Source organism: Lepus europaeus, chromosome 15, assembly GCF_033115175.1.
Source record: "Lepus europaeus isolate LE1 chromosome 15, mLepTim1.pri, whole genome shotgun sequence".
NCBI lineage: Eukaryota > Metazoa > Chordata > Mammalia > Lagomorpha > Leporidae > Lepus > Lepus europaeus.
The window spans coordinates 95,799,813-95,812,939 of record NC_084841.1 but is presented as its reverse complement, the minus strand read 5'-3'; the positions used below and the strand labels follow the sequence as shown (position 1 = coordinate 95,812,939).

General features: G+C 51.2%; 1 pseudogene; it reads left to right on the top strand.

The window, feature by feature from the left end:
* Positions 1 to 7,387: 7,387 nt before the first annotated feature.
* LOC133774341 (DDB1- and CUL4-associated factor 4-like) lies at positions 7,388 to 7,886 on the top strand (annotated as a pseudogene).
* The last annotated feature ends 5,241 nt before the right edge of the window (positions 7,887 to 13,127 follow it).

The following is a 13,127-nucleotide window of genomic DNA, read 5'->3' as shown; positions in this document are numbered from 1 at the left end:
GGGCGGCTGGGCTATAGGACTCCGTGTCCCAGAGTGCTCAGCGGGCGGCTGGGCCTCCATGTCCCAGAGTGCTCAGCGGGCGGCTGGGCGCTGGGACTCCGTGTCCCAGAGTGCTCAGCGGGCGGTGGGCCTCCGTGTCCCAGAGTGCTCAGCGGGCGGTGGGACTCCGTGTCCCAGAGTGCCCGTCGGGCGGCTGGGCTATGGGACTCCGTATCCCAGAGTGCTCAGCGGGCGGCTGGATGGTGGGCCTCCATGTCCCAGAGTGCTCAGCGGTGGCTGGGCGGTGGGCCTCCATATCCCAGGGTGCTCAGCGGGCGGCTGGGCTATAGGACTCCATATCCCAGAATGCTCAGCGGGCGGCTGGGCTGTGGGACTCCGTGTCCCAGAATGCTCAGCGGGCGGCTGGGCTATAGGACTCCGTATCCCAGAGTGCTCAGCGGGCGGCTGGGCTATAGGACTCCATATCCCAGAATGCTCAGCGGGCGGCTGGGCTGTGGGACTCCGTGTCCCAGAATGCTCAGCGGGCGGGTGGGCCTCCAAGTCCCAGAGTGCTCAGCGGGCGGCTGGGCCTCCATGTCCCAGAGTGCCCGTCGGGCGGCTGGGCCTCCATGTCCCAGAGTGCTCAGCGGGCGGCTGGGCGCTGGGACTCCGTGTCCCAGAGTGCTCAGCGGGCGGTGGGACTCCGTGTCCCAGAGTGCCCGTCGGGCGGCTGGGCTATGGGACTCCGTGTTCCAGAGTGCTCAGCGGGCGGCTGGATGGTGGGACTCCGTGTCCCAGGATGCTCAGCGGGCGGGGGACTCCGTGTTCCTGAGCGGCAGGAGGGGAGCCTGTCCTAAGTTTCTTCAGCTCCGAGTGCCCTGGGGGCCAGGCGAGGCGGCCGCAGCCAGCCTGTCTGACGCCGGACGCCCGGGCAGGTCATGGAGCAAGCGAGGCAGCCAGAGCTTGCGTGCGGGGCAGGCGCCAGGGCGTCCCGGGACCTCGCAAGGTGCGAGGGAGAGCGGGCAGGTTTGGGATGCAGGTAGCGGTTGGGGCCTCCATGAGCGGCTGGGCCAGGGCCATGCTGGGCAGTGACCGAACTGCAAGCAGGGAAGCTGGGACCCGGTGGATGGCGGCCGGTACTCCAGAGAGCAGGTTACCGTCCGGCAGCAGTTTCTCCCAGGGCTCAGACGAAGGAGGAAATGTTGTTTTAGGCCGATGCAGTAGCCACCTCCAGCCAAGCTGATTTCAGCTTTACTACCTTAGCAACTTAGGTTTTGACCTTAGAGTTGGGAAAATAAAGCAACGCCGCAAAGTCCTGGTTACCCGTGAATTCGCTGCAACTTTATACCACATGGGAAAACTAAGGTTTATGAGAAACAAGTACATTCTCCTTTTCAGTTTTCTCACAATCCTTCCTCTTATATATGTAAATTTCCATTTGTTTAAGTAACATAAGTTGCTCTTACCTACTTCAATTAAAAAATAGTAACATTGTACGTTTTACATGTTAGGGTCTCAAATATTTTTTGGATGCCTGAATAAACAATACTAAGTTTTTTTCTAAGTTACAATAAATATACACTGTGTACTGTCCAAGAGTACTTCAAAAATTCGTGGGGAGAAGGCAGGTGGAGGTGGGTGTTCGGTTCAGTGGTTAAGAAGCTGCTTGGAGCTCCTGTGTCCCACCTCTGCTCCCAAATCGCCTTCCTGCGAGGCAGCAGGCGATGGCTCAGCTCCCCGGGTCCCTGCCATCCATGTGGAGGGCCCATATTGGAGCTCCCAGCTCTAGGTTTCAGGCTGACACAGCCCTGGGTGTTGTGGGCATCTGGGGAGTGAACCACTGGAGGGAAATGCTTCCTCACTCCCTTCTTCTCACCCTTTCAAACAAATAAAAAAATCATCTTTTTAAAACTGGGGAATACGGCCAGTGTTAAAGTATGGCAGGGTAAGCCTACTGCATATGATGCTGGCATCCCAAGTGGGCACCAGTTTGAGTCCTGGCTGCTCCACTTCCAATCCAGCTCCCTGCTAAAGTGCCTGGGAAAGCAGCAGACGATGGCCCAAGTTCTTGGGCCCCTGCACCCATGCGGGAAGCCCCAAGGGGTCCCCTGGCTTCAGCCTGCCCAGTCCCAACTGTTGAGGCCATTTGGGAAGTAAAGCAACAGATGGAAGATCTCTCTGTCTCCTCTCTCTATATATAAATCTTAAAAAAAACTTTGTGGGAAATAATTGGCATTGACTCTAGCAGGATGCCAGCATCCCATTCCCCAGTGCCTGTGTTCAGTTCCCAGCTCCAGCTCCTAACTCCAGTTTCCTGCTGATGGACCCTAGGAGGCAGTTCTTGCCACCCATGTGGGACACCTGGATTGAGTTCATCTCATGTGGGCAGTGGACCCGTGGATGGGAGCTTCTGTCAGCTCCTTAATACATGGTCTTTCAGCTGCACGTCTGTCACCAGGCTTTCACTTTCCTCAAATAAGTTTTTAATACCACTAAGCGTTCATTAACACTGCTAAATAGTCCTTGCTAGAAATGAACCACAGCAGGACTGACTTCTGGATACAATGTGCAAACATGTACATGTAAAATCTTAGCAATGGTATATAACAAGTTGCAAAAACTGATGACAGAGTTGGTATGTAACATCTCCACTCATCCATTTTACATTTATGAATGTTATCCTGCCTTTATTTTACAGCACACATTACAAAGAGAACATAACATCTGTGGCAACATATAGGATCCTTTTTTTGTCTTACCTTAAACTGTGTAAATCCAACTGAACTTGAGCGCTCAGGACAGAGAACCAGCAAACAACCTGCTGTCTCGAGTCCTAACGTCTCTTGGGTAAATGCGTTTGTGGGGACAGGCCTCTTCCAGATACAGGTAACTTTACTGATGTGAACGTCTTTTCAAAGGCAAAGCCTGCAGGAGGCATTTAGCAGAGTGCCTGCCTTTTGGCTCCTGCTCCAGCTTCCTGCTGATGCACACCCTGGGAGGCAGCCGTGATGGCTCAAGTAGCTGGGCTCCTGCCAAGCACCTGGGAGCTCTGGACTGCGTTCTTGGTCCCAGCTTTTGCTTTACCCAGCGCTGGCCCTTGCAGGCATTTGTACAGTGAGCCAGCAGATGAGAGCCCTGTCTCTGTGTCTCAAAGAAAAACAAAAGCTCAATTCTTCAGAGCTACTTCTGTGTCTTCAGTTTCTCAGAACTCCCAGTTCAAAATTTACCAAAGTAGTGGCATATTCTGGTTACAGTCATACTTTTGGGGTGCTGTGTTCTAAGCCTGAGCAGCAGTAATGGGAACCCCACAGTGTACTTCTCTGTTGACCTTACAACTTTGCAGGTACTTGGGAACATAGCTGAGTCACCTAAAAAGGAGCCACAAAATGGCTGTTCTAGTGGCTAAGATCCAAGGGACAACCATGGATGACATCACCAAGTGACTTTAGATTGCTGATGCCAGTGGTCTAGCCTGGTGTTTGAGGACTTTCCCTCTTTGTCATCAGTGAGGACTGTTGTGGCCAGGTGCACAACCAGGGCTGTGCTACAAAGAAAATTTACTCCAGCATACATCCTGCATCCAGATGAAGCAACCAGTCAGGTTTAGGGGTAAGGGTTAGGAGGAGCAGAATAAACACCCAACGCAAAACTAGATGCCAAAGTACTGGCAGGAATCTATGACCCAACTTCTCTTTTGTACCTGTGTGAGGGCAACTGGAATAATTTCCTGATACTGCGCTCCCCTCCCAGTAAGCTCAGGTCCCTTTAAAAATGAAAACAAAAGGCCGGTGCCGTGGCTCAACAGGCTAATCCTCCGCCTAGCAGCGCCGGCACACCAGGTTCTAGTCCGGTCGGGGTGCCGGATTCTGTCCCGGTTGCCCCTCTTCCAGGCCAGCTCTCTGCTGTAGCCCGGGAGTGCAGTGGAGGATGGCCCAAGTGCTTGGGCCCTGCACCCCATGGGAGACCAGGAGAAGCACCTGGCTCCTGCCTTCAGATCAGTGTGGTGTGCCGGCCACGGCGGCCATTTGAGGGTGAACCAATGGCAAAGGAAGACCTTTCTCTCTGTCTCTCTCTCTCTCACTGCCTGTCAAAAAAAAAAAAAAAAAAAGAAAACAAAAGCTGTAGTGACTGGCAGATGTGTAAAAATGTAGTTAGTTGGTGAGTGTGTAAAGGCTGTGAGTTGGTGAGGTGTAGTTAGTTGGTGAGTGTGTAAAGGCTGTGAGCTGGTGAGGTGGGGGACAGATGGGTTCTTCAAACAGGTGCAGGATGTGCGGCAGGGGCACAGAGGGGACATCTTTCTGCACTGTGCAGGGAGCAGGTGACCTACAGTACCATACCACTGAGCATGGAGAGCCACCTGTGAGGACAGCCATGCACATGACACAGACCACTCACTTTCTGTGAAACACAGGGAGGCCAAGAGAAGGAGCAGCACCTAGGGGAGGCTGGCTGTGTACTGGGGAGGGGCAGCTCTGTGGATGTGCTGCTGGGACCCACCTTGCAGTGACAGCAGAGGCGGCTGTGGGAGGTGCGGTGTCCCAGGTATGCTCCAGGGCCAGATCTGTGCTCCCCGAGGGGCAGTGGCCACCCTGGACCAGGACACGTATCCCCGCCGACCTCCCCATACTCTGAAACTGCACGCACTCTCACCATCCTCCTCCCCTAGGCGCCCCCACCCTGGCCTCTGCAGGGTCTTCTGTAGGAAAACCCACCCTGAAGAAGGGGGTGTGACAGGCCTCTAAGGTAGTCCTCACCTCCTTAACCCCTGGGATGTGCCAGCGATGAGCCCAGCCCGAGGGGTCCACCGCATGTAGAACAAGAGAATCCCAGCCACCACGCAGGTTCACAGTGGGCCGGGAGGCACAGCTCGGCCCTGCGGGTCTCGGGGAACCTGGGAGGGAGGCGCCCTGAGAGGGCAGGGTGGGAGCTCTGGCAGCAGAAGGGGTTCTGGCCACGTGCCTTTCGCAGGAGTGACAGAGCGTTCTGTGCTGAGGGAGGAGACAGCGGGCAGGCGGGGGGCCGTACACGTTCTGCAACTCCATTCAGAGGACAGTTTGGGTCAAGTGGCTCCTTTGTGACAGCGCTGTCAGGGACAGAACCTAGCCTGTCTGGCGAGGGCAAGCCAGGCTGGGTCTTCCTCGGAACTCAGCTGCCAGCCCCATCCTCGCCAGCTCCAACGTCTCCCCACACTGTAAAGTACCCGAAAACCTGAGACAGGCTCACACTGCCAGCCAGTTCCCCACAACACCCTCAGAGCTGGAGGGTGGGCTCCCACAGCTGGGGTCTCCTCTGTGAGGCCTCACACCACCCACCTTTCCAACCTGTTTCCTCCTGTGGGAGTGTGGGGATATAACCCCAGCCGGCAGGGAACTCTGACAGCTTAGCTACAGGTGAGCCACAGGCACTTGGCTTTCTAAATGCCCCAGTGTACCCCGTCTCTCCAGCCCTTCTGGGGTGGAGTCCCCCACACAGGCTGCAGTCCTTCACTGCCAGGCCTTTGCACACACCGCTGTCTCTGCCTGGAAGCTGTCCTGCCCTCCTCCATCTGCAGAATTCACATTCCAGCACCGGGTTCAGCTCAGCAGCTTCCTGGCGAAGCCCCCCTGGCATTCTGTCCCTCTCTGAGATGGCTTAGAAAGGCCTGCTGGGAGGGCCCGGCACGGTGGTACAGCAGGTTAAGCTGCCACCTGCAACACGGCATCCCACATGTTTGCTGGTTCGAAAGAAGAAAGAAAAGGAACAAGGATAAGAGGAAGGAAGGAAGGAAGGTAGGCAGGCAGGACTGGCACGGAAGGAGGCTCGACTCCCAGCTGTGGTCCTCTCCAGGCAACAGGTCCCTGCCCAGCACCGCGCTCGAGGACCTGACCCTTGCTGGCATACCTGCCACTCTTGAATCGACATCTCTGCCCTACACTACCCTTGTTGCCTACTCTGGCCAAGCCCACGTCCCTCCAGACTGGCTGGGGGCCCAGGGCCGTTGAACCCCAAGCAGACTTTCCAGTCCCCCACATCTGGTCACAGTCCCAGGAGCACCCCCCAGCAGCACATTCTGCCTAATCTGTTAGTTGGTTCATCAGTTACTTAATGGACCAGAACGACTCTGGATCCCCTCCTCTGAATTTGCCACTCCGACTCCTTTGTGTGAAGGAACCAGCAGATCAGCTGAGTCTCAACCCAGGCTGAGCCAAGGAGGAGGGGCCGGCCACTGGATGGGACACCTGAGGGCTGGACTTCCAAGAGACCCTGCCAGGGCCCAGAGGAGTACTTCCTAACTGTCCCCGTTGGCCAGAGGCCCTGCTCGCAAGACGGTGCCCCCGCCAGTCCCCGGACCTGGAGCAGCCACAGGCATTGGGAAGTGAGCATCCACCATCTCAGAGCTAGGAGGCCTGCGTGGCAGAAATGCCCAGCAAGGACCTGATCCTACCAAGCTGGCAGCCTCTGTGCCAAAGTCAGCTCAGGGGCTCCTGAAAACGCGAGGCCTTCGCTACAGCACTGTCCACTCCTGAGTACTTCACGGTTATTTTCCCTTTGGAATCCGTAAAAACAAATATTGAGGCAAGCTACTGTCAACAGAGTGAGGACCTGGCACTGAGGTGAATAAGCAGACATAGAGAAACAAGGACAGAACTCTTGGAAACCTCTGCCTTTTAAACACGTACCAATGACAGTGACCGCCCTGCATAGCAGGACAGGGAAAAGAAAGAAATCTTTCCAATGAAAACGCCGGCCGAGACAGGATGGGCCTCCTCTTCCTGGCAGCACCCTGGCACGTTCAGAAGACCCAGCTGGTCTCAGGGCAGCTGGGAAGGACACTCTGTCCAGGGTCAGCAGTGACTAAAAGCACTGGCAAGCAGCAGAGCCTATGCTTCAGACCTGCAGTCCCAACAAGAGCGGCAGCACAGGGGCACTGCAGAGCCCACTGGATCTGGCCACCAGGATGGCAAGTCCAGGTCAGCCTCTTCCACAGCGGCCAGTTCTGTGATGCCAGACCTACCAGGCTTCTCCCAACAAAATGAAGTGCTGCGTCCACCTGCTCCCTGGACACAAGGGCGACCCCCACAGAAGGAGAGCATTCGACAAATAGGAAACAGAGACTGAAAGACTAGCACAGCTAGACAAAAACAGCAGAAACACAGAGTAGCCACAATGGGACTGAATTCCTCTCCCTTCCTATCAAAAAAGCCCATAGGTTTCTCAGTGCCACCAACTACTGCCATGTAGCCTACCAGCTGCAAGTGAGCAGCACGAAGAGGAAGAAGGTCTAAACTGCAGCTCGCATCCCTCTGCTCTGGCAAGCAATTCACGTCACCTCACACAGGCCACCACCAACAGCAACCTGCCCCTCACAGTAGGTGACTCCAACTGCAGTATCAACAACTGTAGCTGAAGACCCCGTGCTCCGGCGCAAATGCATGCGAACCTCTACTTCACCAAGTGCATGGGGAATTCTGGGCGCTGGGCCTCACTCAGTCACGAGGATGTCCACATTCTGCTCGGCCTCATGGGTCCGGCAGACTCCAGAGTGAGCCACTCTGCCCCCGTGGCACTGTTTGTCACCAGTCACCCAGCAGCATTCAAGCCTTGCATGTTTTACAGCTTCTGGATCCCTGGTACCTAGTCCTGCGTGTGGTCACCAAACATCCAGGCTAATGACCGCTCTAGTACAGTGCTGTTTGTTTGCGTGCTGTCAGGAGACCAGCAGTGATGTTTTGGCCCAGCAGTTTGCTCTCATGGCTCCTTTGCTGCTTAACAGCTGTCACTCAGGGGAGATCTCTGCCACTGATCCACAATCTCCTCCACAAGGCAAGGGCTGGAAGGCCACCCACCTCTTCCACGACTAAGCACTGACTCCTGTACAAATCCTCCAGGAACGACACCTCGTGTTTGGAAAGACAGAAAGCCACTAAGGCAGGCAGCACAAAGGTGCTCTGTGTGTCGGCAAAGAGCCCTGGTGTCAGTGGCTCAGGACTGCTGCAGGCAAGCTGGAGCCTCCGCAGAACCCACCTGCTCAGAACCATTCCCTCCCGCCGCCGCCAGCGGGGCCGCCTCCTGTCAGACCAGACTTCTGCTCGCGGCCATCCAGAGACCTGACTGCTGCTCCTGTGGCTACATTCTGCAAGCTGCAGCCTGGAAGAAGTAAACAGGGGTTTATTTCCATCTCTTTTGCTTAAGATTTATGACTTACTGGAAAAGCAGAGTTACAGAGGAGGTGGGACAAAGAGGCAACAGAGAACGTTGATCCACCAGTTCACTGCCCAGTCACAATGGACAGGGCTGGCCCAGACCAAAGCTGAGAGCTTAGAACTCCATCCGGGTCTCCCCAACATGGATGGCAGGGACCCAGGGACTTGGGCCATCCTCCACTGCTTTCCCAGGTGCACCAGCAGGGATCTGGATCAGAAGAGGAGCAGCTAGAACTCGAAATGAGGCTCCTAAAGGATGTCAGCATCGTAGGCAGCAGCCCAACTCGCTGTAGCACAACACTGGAGCTTGTGTGCATTCCTGATGAGGACTGTACATGACTTTAAGGATCCCATCCTTCTAACTACGGGGCCAAGGTGCTAAGTATTTTATGCAGAAACATTCCAGCAAAGTTATTTCAGTTCCAGTGATGGTTCAGAGAGCTTGAGACCTTTTCATTAAAGGTACTGGTTTCCTTTCCTGGTTGAATTCCTTAGAGTAACCATTCCCTTTACTAAGAAAAACAAACAAAAACACCTTGGCCTTCTCACTATCAATTGCAGATTCACTGGGATTCTCCTTTCACTACTATTTACAGATACTGGAAAGACAGATTAACTCTTTAAAAGACTGCAAGTGGTAAATAACGAGCTTACATGCCTTCACTGAGGCACCTTCTAGAACATAAGGCACAGAAGCTACTGTTTCCATGATGGTGACTCATGTGAAATCTGAGGGCCCAAAGTGAAATGGACTTGGTATCTTGGCAAGACTTCTTGTTGCCCTGGAGTGGTACTTTGTGAGATGTTGACAGCACTAAGGACACTATCAACAAATAAACTAGAAAGAACCAAGAAAAAAAATCCAACTTTTTCTTTAAAATATGAAAGTAGGCCGGCAGCGCGGCTCATTAGGCTATTCCTCCACCTTGCGGTGCCGGCACATCAGGTTCTAGTCCCGGTCGGGGCACTGGATTCTGTCCCGGTTGCCCCTCTTCCAGTCCAGCTCTCTGCTATGGCCCGGGAGTACAGTGGAGGATGGCCCAAATGCTTGGGCCCTGCACCCCATGGGAGACCAGGAGAAGCACCTGGCTCCTGCCATCGGATCAGCGCGGTGCGCCGGCCGCAGTGCGCCAGCCGCAGTGGCCATTGGAGGGTGAACCAACGGCAAAGGAAGACCTTTCTCTCTCTCTCTCTCACTGTCTAACTCTGCCTGTCAAAAAAATAAATAAATAAATATGAAAGTAAATAGTAAAACATTCAGAAATGTTATAAGAAAGGAAATTACTTCTTCTTTTTTTTGACAGAGTTAGACAGTGAGAGAGAGACAGAGAGAAAGGTCTTCCTTCCATTGGTTCACCCCCTAAATGGCCACAGCAGTGTGCTGCGCCAATCCGAGGCCAGGAGCCAGGTTCTTCCTCCTGGTCTCCCATGTGGGTGCAGGGCCCTCCCAGGCCACTGCAGAGAGCTGGACTGGAAGAGGAGCAACTGGGACTAGAACCCGGGGTGCCAGCGCCGCAGGCGGAAGATTAGCCTAGTGTGCCGCGGCACTGGCCTAGGAAATTACTTCTTTTAAAAGTTACATAAAACAGGCCGGCGCCGTGGCTCACTAGGCTAATCCTCCACCTTGCGGCGCCGGCACACGGGGTTCTAGTCCCGGTCGGGGCACCGATCCTGTCCCGGTTGCCCCTCTTCCAGGCCAGCTCTCTGCTGTGGCCAGGGAGTTCAGTGGAGGATGGCCCAAGTGCTTGGGCCCTGCACCCGCATGGGAGACCAGGAGAAGCACCTGGCTCCTGCCATCGGATCAGCGCGGTGCGCTGGCCGCAGCGCGCCTACTGCAGCGGCCATTGGAGGGTGAACCAACGGCAAAGGAAGACCTTTCTCTCTATCTCTCTCTCTCACTGTCCACTCTGCCTGTCAAAAAAAAAAAAAAAGTTACATAAAACAGTGTTTTACAAGAAAATAAGCAAAAACTGGACTACCTTAAATGAAAATCCTATTCATCAAATGACACCATTAAAGGGTACAGAGAAGTGACAGAGAAAAAACAACTGCCTCAAATATCACCACTTCTTAAAAAATATTTATTTGAAAGACAATGAGACATAAAGAGAGCACTCCCATGGTTTACTCCCTAAATGCCCACAACAGCCAGGACTGGTCTAAGCAGAAGCAAGGAGTCATAAACCCAATCCAGGTCTCCCACATGAGTGCAGGAACCCGCAGTCACGAGACAGAGCTGGGTATCAAGCCTGGCACTCAGGCTGGCACTGTGCTGCAGCAGATAAGCCACCACTTGCAACCACAGCATCCCATATCAAAGTGCCAGTTCTGACCTAGCTTTCTGCTACTGCACCTGGGAAGATGGCGGATGATGGTCCAAGTCCTTGGGCTCCTGCACCCATGTGGGAGACCTGGAAGAAGCTCGTGGCTCCTGGCTATTGCAGCCATCTGGGAAGTCTACCTGTAAATGAAAGCTATGTCTGTCTGTCTGTCTGTCTCTCTCTCTCTCCCCCATTTTTCCCTCCCACCGTCACCCTGCCTTTCTAATAAATAAATCTTAAAAAAAAAAAAAAAAAGGCTCTACAATATGGGACATGGGCATCCTAACCAGCATGTTAAGTGCTTAAACACCTGCCCCCACTGCTTTTATTAAGAAAGAGACTCCAACAGAAAAGTAGGCAAGAGGCTTGAAAATCTACTTTACACAGAAAATTTCCCAGTGTTCAGCAATCATATGAAATGTGCTCAACATCATTAGAAATTAGGGAAATGCAAACTAAAGCCACTTAACATAGACAAAATTAATGAGAGTTCTTCCCTGAAAAAGGGACACAACTGAACCCTCATGAAGTAAAACTGGAATGTAAGCTGCATCTGGAAAAACTGGTTGTCAAAGATACAGGACACCTCACCACCAGAGACCGCGAGAAATGCCACACGTGTGTGTCACAACATGGTGAGATACAAGCAGTGCTCATCCAAACACTCGAGACCCAGGGGAAGGGGCAAGAGGAGGTATGTTCAGAAGAGCTAAGTGGGAAGTACACACAGAGCATTCTCCAAGACAAATCACAGGTTAAGGCACGAAATCAGCCTTAGATTTAAGACTGAAATCATATCAGATATCTTCTCAAACCATAGTGGCATGAAAATATAAATCAGTAACAGGGGAAATAATGAACAATTCACAAGTATGTGGAAATTAAACAGTGTGCTCCTAAACAACTATTGGGCCACAGAAGAATTTAAAAGAAAAATTTTAAAAATACATTGAGAAACATAAAAATTGGAACCTAACACATAAAACTTAAAGGATGTAGCAAAAGCAGTTTAGAGAAGAAAGTTTATGGCATTACATATCTACAAGTAATAAGATCTTGGGCCAGCATTGTGACGCAGAGGGTTAAGCTGCTGCCTACAATGCCAGTGTCCTATCCAAGCACCAGTTCAAATCCTGCCTACTCTACCTCTGATCCAGCTCCCTGCTAAGGCACCTGGGAAATCAGGAGACAGCCTGTCCTTGAGCCCCTGAATCCGTACGTGAGACCCAAAGAGGGTTCCAGGCTCCTGGCTTCAGCATGGCCCAGCCCTAGCCACTGCAGCCATTTAGAGAGTGAACCAACAAATGGAAACTCATTCTCTCTCTCCAGTGGATAAAAGAACTCTCTTTCTCTGTGTCTGTCTCTCTCTCTAATTCTACCTTTCAAATAAAAATCTTTAAAAAAAAAACAAAACCCTCAATCTAATAACCTAAGATTATAACTAAAGCAATTAGAAATTTGCCAGGTTTAGTAGAAGAAAATGACAAAAATCAAAAGATATAAAGAAACAGACTATAAAATTTAGAAAACACCAATAAAACTAAGTTGTTTTTTAAAAAGCTAAACAAAATTGACAAACCCTTAGCTTGTCTAAGAAAAAAAGAAGATTCAAATAAACAAACTCAGAGAGGAGACATTAAAACTGTTAACACAGATGTACAAAGCATCAAATGAGAAAATTATGAGCAATTATGAATCAATAACACTGATAACCTAGAAAAAAATGAATAAATTCCTAGGAACATGACCCACCAAGACCAAATCCTGAAGAAATCGTAAATATTAACAGATCAAGAATGAGTAAGGATCCTGAGTCAATAATAAATTCCCCAGCAAAGGAAAGCCCAGGGCCAGATGGCTTCATGGCTGAATTCTACAAAACATTTAAATAATAGTAATTCTCAAAATTTTCTAAAAATTGAAGAAAGGATACATATAAGCTCACTTTATAAGATCATCACTATCCTGACACCAAAGCTAAACCGACACTACAAGGAGGAGAGGGGAACCACTATCTCAGATGAAAATTACTCAAGAAAATACTACTACATTATATTCAGCAGCATAGTGAAAAGACTTGACCTTGATTAACTGAGATTTGTCCCCAGATGCAAGGATGATTCAACATATGCAAATCAGTAAATGTAATTCATCCTATTAACACACATGAACAAAATTCATATAGCCAATAGCTGCAAAAAATGCATTTAGCAAACCTGAAATACTTTTATGATAAAAACTGCCAACAAATTAGGTGTAGGGGAAACATATTTCAACATAATCAAGGCCATAAATGACAAAACTGCAGCTAGCACCATACTCAACAAAGTCGAAAGCTTTTCCTCGAAGATCCAGAATGGGATAGGGCTGCTCACACTCAGCAATTTGATTCCATTAAGTACTAAAAACTGTGACTCCACTAAAACCTGTTAGAACTCAAAAATCACTTCATTAAAGTTGCAGAGTACAAAATTACACTTAAAAATCAACACTCAATGGGGGAGGGGTACTATCTTTGACACACAATGTTGGGAAAACTCGTTATACACATGCAAAAGAAACTGGACCCTATCTCAACATTTATACAAAAATCATGGGAGAAATGGGTTAACACTTAAACATAAGACCTGAACCTGCAAAATGT